Here is a 6,337-nt window from a genome sequence, read left to right as displayed (position 1 = left end):
AGGCGATCAGGATCCGATTCCCCGTGAGGGCACATGCCCAGGTTGTGAGCTCGATCAATAGCTCTCTCATCATTGATGTTTCTGTCTCTCTCTCTCCCTCTCCTTTCCTCTCTCTGAACTCAATAAAGATATATTAAAAAAAAAAACAAAAAAAAAACACAACAAAAAATACTTATTGAGCACCTATTTTCTTAAAACAAATAAATACAAACATACACATATATGCATTTTAAATCTGCATGCTAAGCCCATAGAAGACTCCCTCTGCCAGGGTGGGTGTATATCCCAATGTAATTCCTGCTCTCAACTTTTTGAAAAATACCTCAGAGAATCAAAGCCATGGAAGAGAAATCATTCACTTAGGAAGCCTTTCCAGGAATCTGCCCAGGATGAGAGTCATCTTATTGGCTACTAGTTCTCAAAATCCACAGTGTTTATCTTGTTGCAAATTGCATTAACATTTTCTCTCTTTCTTTTTCTCACATTGATTCCTTTACCGATTGATTCTACTTTTTGTTCTGGACCTCTAGAGCGCAAAGCACTTTTATGTAAACGAGGATGTTTTCACTTATTGGCAAAGGAATTGCAAATGGACACCCCCCTCCACACACCACTCACCCCCCGGTAGACCAGAAAGAAAGAGGAGCCCCTTCCTCTGGGCTGTCACAACCCCACTGCAGGGACGAGACCTACCCACTAACAGAGACTTGGTTATATTTTCACCCTTGCTGGACACCTTTCTTCTGCCGCCCTTGTGCTCTTTTCCTATCCTAAGGAGTACCATTCCTTTTCTTCACAATACCTCAGAGATCATGAAAAATGATTTACCATTTTCATTTGCAAGCTTTCAGTACAGCAGTCTGGAACGCTGGCTTTGTCTTAACTTTCATTTTTGCCCCCTTGGAACAGGTCATCCAATCTTTCCAAGCCTGTCTTGTACCATATGTAAAATAAGGATATTAATGAATACCTACTTGCAAAGAATTTAAGCAATGATTACATGAGATAATTCACATAAAGAACTTAGCACAATGCCTGGAACTTTGTAAGTATCCAATAAATCATAGCTATTATTACTTCTGGTCCTTGGAAGGCAGTGGTCTGAGCCAAGAAAGTACAACAGCCAAAGTTTCATTTTCATTTATTCATACATCTTATATTTCAGTTTCCACATACCAATGAGGGTTCTTCATGCTTAAACTACAAATAAAACAGAAAATACTATTCGAGAGTTGTGATTTTACAACAAGATTGTCATCTAGCAATATAACATAATTATTTAAGGTGTGTTCAAACTACAAAACCATCCCTTCTATGATCATTCTCTTCTAAAGAGAACTTAGAAAGCCACTATTACTGTCTGTAGGGATTTCTTAGCCTGTTCAGGCTGCCATGACAGAAACATCATAGACTATGTAGCTTATAAACAACAGAAATTTATTTCTAACTGTTCTGGAGGCTGAGAATTCCAAGATCAAGGTGTGGGCAGATCTTCCTGATTCTTCTCACTGTGTCTTCATAGGAAAGAAAGGACAAGGGAGATCTCAGAGCCTCTTTTTTTATGGTCACTAATCCCCTTCATGAGTCCTCTAGCTTCATGACCTTCCAAAGACCCCATCTCAAAATACCATCACATTGAGAATTAGGTTTCAACATATGACTTTGGGGAGTGGAGAGGCAAAAACATTCAGTCTAAGGCAAGGGTTTTAGTCTCACTGGCACAATTCTTAAAAGGTTGTATTTATTTGGGGAATATAACATTGCTTCCTCTCTATTTCCTGCTAATTGGGGGCTATATACTCAGAATTTGAATTTTAGTAGTATCCCAATCCTCATGACCCCTTTCCCAACCAATTCTCATAACATGCAATTATCCATTTCTTTAAACTTAGATCCCACACCTACCATGTCTTTTCTTCTCAAGCTATCAAGACATATCCAAAGCAATATAGGTTCATTCTTCAAATATTCCTCTAATTTCCTCCACTGCAATCAAATCCTCTTGTTTGCCAGAAGTGAGGCCATAGGAGCAATTCTCCTATTTATTTCTTCTATCTTTAGGAAAATCAACTTGTGAGACAAACTGATCAAGAAAGTACCAGACATTCTACTTTCGGCCCAATGATATTCCAGCAGATGGTTCTGAGATTCAGTTCCCTCAAAGAATCCTCCTGTGGAACCCCAGTTCACTGTTGGTGGGAAGGCAGATTGGTTCAGTCACTATGGAAAACAGTATGCAGTTTCCTCAAAAGATTAAAAATGGACCTGCCTTACAGCCCAGTGATTCTGCTTCTGGGGATATATCAAAAGAAACCCCAAACATTAATTCAGAAGAATACATGTACCCCTATTTTCATTGCAGCATTATTTACAATAGCCAAGCTATGGAAGCAACCCAAGTGCTTAAAAAAGCTGTTGTACATATATATATATAATGGAATATTACTCGACCATAAAAAAGAATGAAATCTTACCATTTGTGACAGCATGGATAGACCTAAAGGGTATTATGCTCAGTGAAATAAGTCTCAGGACCTATTTCCCAAGATACTTAACCTTCAACAGCTTCCCATCTTTGACATCTACAGGAAAAGGGATTTCTATTTGCCAACTTTATTTCAACAAGTGCTGAAAAGGACTCTCACTAAGTTCCAATACTCTTCAATTGTGTGGCCAGGACTGCCCAGTGCAACCATATTGGCCAAGCAGAGCTCTACACCAGTCACTCTGGCCTGGGCCCTAAAATATGATTGTTCCACTCTGAGGCAGGTGTCCACTCTTATACCTAAGTCTTTGGGCAGTGAAACAAGATTATGTACCTCCCATTTGTACCTCAAGAATGGAAAAGGGAGAAATGATTTGCATAACTAAGTGAGGAGAATACCAACAGAAGTGGCACTGGGAAGACCCACAGGAGCCTGACACTCTTCTACCTCCCTTTGTATACCTGTTTCTGTTGAATATGTAGGCCCTTCCATCACCATGCTCCAATTTTGAGTCCTATCCTATGCAGAGTTTAAGTGACCATGCCCCTGTGTTCTCAAGCTCATGCTGTTTGTACTAGTACCTGTATGGCCACTGAAGCATGAGTGCATGTTTATTGGTTATTATTCAAAAGGTATGGAAATTTCATCTTGATTATATTGTCCTAGTAAAGAAATCCTTATTTTTTTTCTTCCTTTCGGAGATTTTCTCCAAAAGGAAATCTGCCTCACCCAGGCTTACCATACAGACTCAGCCCAGCCAGGCCCATGAATGTCTATTAGTAGATATGTGCCTATTGGTTATGATGTGCAGCCTAGGAAGAATGCCTGCTGGTGCCACATGGCTAATTATTATCGTAAACTCTGACCTGCCTCCTCCCCCAGAGTTTGACTGAATTACATCTCAAACCTTTCAAATAAATGCACCCAGGATCTAGGTACAATCTCTTGACTCACGCTAGGGAAATGACTAGGGAAACGGGCTTAAGAGTGTCCTGGACATTGAAAGGGCACTGTCCACACGGAGTGTCTGCTGGGAACTGAAGGGCATTTTAGGACCAAGCCAAACATCATGTTCTCTGAACATTCAGACCTCAATGTAGTGGCTGCTCCTTTTTAAATTCAGAAGGATCCCGTAAACCTAAAGAGTTCAAATTGGCCCTAAACTTAAGTCCAAAGGAAATAAAATTGCCTCCAATCTTTGTGCATTATTTTACCCAATGGATATATATTTCTTCTGCCAACTTATCCCTACTTTTTCTACCCATTTTTCAAAGTTTGTTCTTCTAAATCCCATTTACTGTACATTTTAATAGCTATTAAATTATTTAAAGGCTAAATTTATTTTAACAGATTTCAAAGGTGTAATAAGGAGTATGCATATCTTATCTTAGACATTTGGGCATTTACTTCTGAAATTACAAAGAATGACACTAGCCCTGAGGAAAGCAACAGAAAGAAAAAGAACCTGCCATCAGAAACTATAAAAAGTCCAAATCTCCTTCCAATGGGTCCATCTTTCCAATAATAATAAAAATATCAAACAGCTCACATTTATAGAGTTGTTATATGTCAAGGGTTATATAAAGCACTTATCATGTACTATTGCATTTTTTCCCCTTAAAACGATCCTATGAGGTGGGTAGATCCTTCACTTAGCTCCATTTTGCAAATGGGAATTTCACTAAGTTTGAAGCACCCACCCCAGGCCCTAGTTAATGGCAGGGGCAGGAGTCAAACTCGACTCCAAACAGGAACAAGGCTTTATTTTGCCTGCCCAGGTCATGTAATCATTTACCAGCTTTTCTACAGAACTGCATGTTTGAAAAATTATTGTTCTGTTTGGAAAAAATTCAGATCTATTCACTTAATAACTTGTTCATTAAAGTGGCCGAGAGTTACTCTCTAGGCTGTGTGAAGCAGATAAGGAGAGCAAGTGTCCTTGAATGGACAGCTGTTCATGAAGTTTATACTATGTTCATATTATGCCCATTGGCCCATAACAATTAAGGTAAAGTAAAGAATAAGTTTCTTATCAGATTGTTTTCTTCCCTTTTGTGTTTATTGGATTAATCTTAAAATTACAAGGGATAATCAGAAACCTTTGGGGTTACAGGTACCTTTGAGACTGGTGGAAGATATGAAATATTTTTCTATAAAAAATTCTATATTCACATGCTTTTTAAAGCTATCTAAATTTTCAAAAATTTAGAGAAGCCCTAGAAAAGCCTCTCTGTGGATACTCAAGTATCTCAAGAACCCATTTTTAAGTTTAGTAAAATAAGCTCAAATTCCTCTCTTGTATCCAGGGAAACACCAGAAGTGAGTGGGGACTGAAGTACAGCTCAGGCTCTGCTTGCCAGACTGTGTACCTTAGCATTGGACTGCACCCACCAGGAGTGGGCACTTCTTCCTAATTTGTACAAATATGTTTGTATTTGGGCCAGTAAGTGTCTTACATGACCACCTACATCCTGGCCCACACATTAGCCAGAAATGTCCTGACTTACGGAGAAAGGTCCTCCAGTCACAAAATCAAAAAGCCCCAGTTTCTTACAAAAGACTTAAATATAAAACCTGAAGGCATAAAAACGCTTAGAAAAAAGCATAAGGGAAAGCTCTTTGACACTGCCCTTGGCAATGACTTTTTGGATATTACACCTAAAGCCCAAGCAATAAAAGCAAAAATAAGCAAATGGACTACATGAAACTTAAAAATCTTCTGCACAGTAAAAGAAACAATCAACAAAATAAAAAGGCAGCCTACAAAATGGGAGAAAATATTTCCAAGCCACATATCTGGTAAGGTTTTGATATCCAAAATACATAAGGAACTCATACAACTCAATAGCTAAATAAATAAATACATAAATACATAAATAAATAAATAAATAATCCAATTAAAAATTAACAAAGGGCCTGAAATAGACATCTTTTCCAATGAAAAGGTACAAATGCTACAATTGCTCTATTTTATCTTTAATTATTGTTGCTTATCTCTTATTGTACCTAATTTATAAGTTAAACTTAATCATATATATGTATAGGGACAAAACATAGTATATATAGGTTTCAGTACTATCCCTGGTTTTAGGCATTCATTGGGGGGACTACTATACTGTATGATCTCTCTTACATGTGGAATCTAAAAGAACTTCACTTACAGGAACAGAGAACAGATTGCTGGTTGCAGGAGGGGGGTGTAGGGAAGTGGGGGAAATGAGTATGAATGGTCAAAAGGTACAAGTTTCCGGTTGTAAGATAAGTTCTGGAGATATGTACAGCATAGTGGTGATAGTTATTGATACCGTATTGTATATTTGAAAGTTGCTAAGAAAAAAGATCTGAAAAGTTTTTATCATAAGAAAAAAAAAAGGTGAAACTGCATGAGGTGATGAATATCAACTAAATTCATTGTGGTGATCATTTCCCAATATACCTATATAAAATCATTACATTGTACACCTTAAACTTATACAATATTATATGTAAATTATAGCTCAACAAAACTAGAAAAATTAAAAATTTTTAAAGCCCCAGCTCATCTCATTCCCAGTCTCCTCCCTCCCTCGAGGTCACTTGGCATATGAAGGCTAGCTCAGTCTATAAAGCCAGTTTCCTGGGTCCAGTCTCCTCTCTGCATAGAGCAGCATTGAGATGGTCATGTAATATTCTTGTTTATTAACTCACTGTCATAGACACAACTTGCTAATGGTCATTCTTAAGAATGTGTTTGATTTGACCAAGAAGGCTTTGCTCCTTTCTTTTCCACCTGCTATTCACCACAGCTCACATCCTGGCAATATTTTTTCAATGCAAATCAAATTCCCTACTAATAAGGGTCATGTTGGATT

The sequence above is a fragment of the Miniopterus natalensis genome, chromosome 3 (assembly GCF_054644295.1).
Source record: "Miniopterus natalensis isolate mMinNat1 chromosome 3, mMinNat1.hap1, whole genome shotgun sequence".
Lineage (NCBI taxonomy): Eukaryota > Metazoa > Chordata > Mammalia > Chiroptera > Miniopteridae > Miniopterus > Miniopterus natalensis.
Note: the sequence above shows the minus strand (reverse complement) of the source record.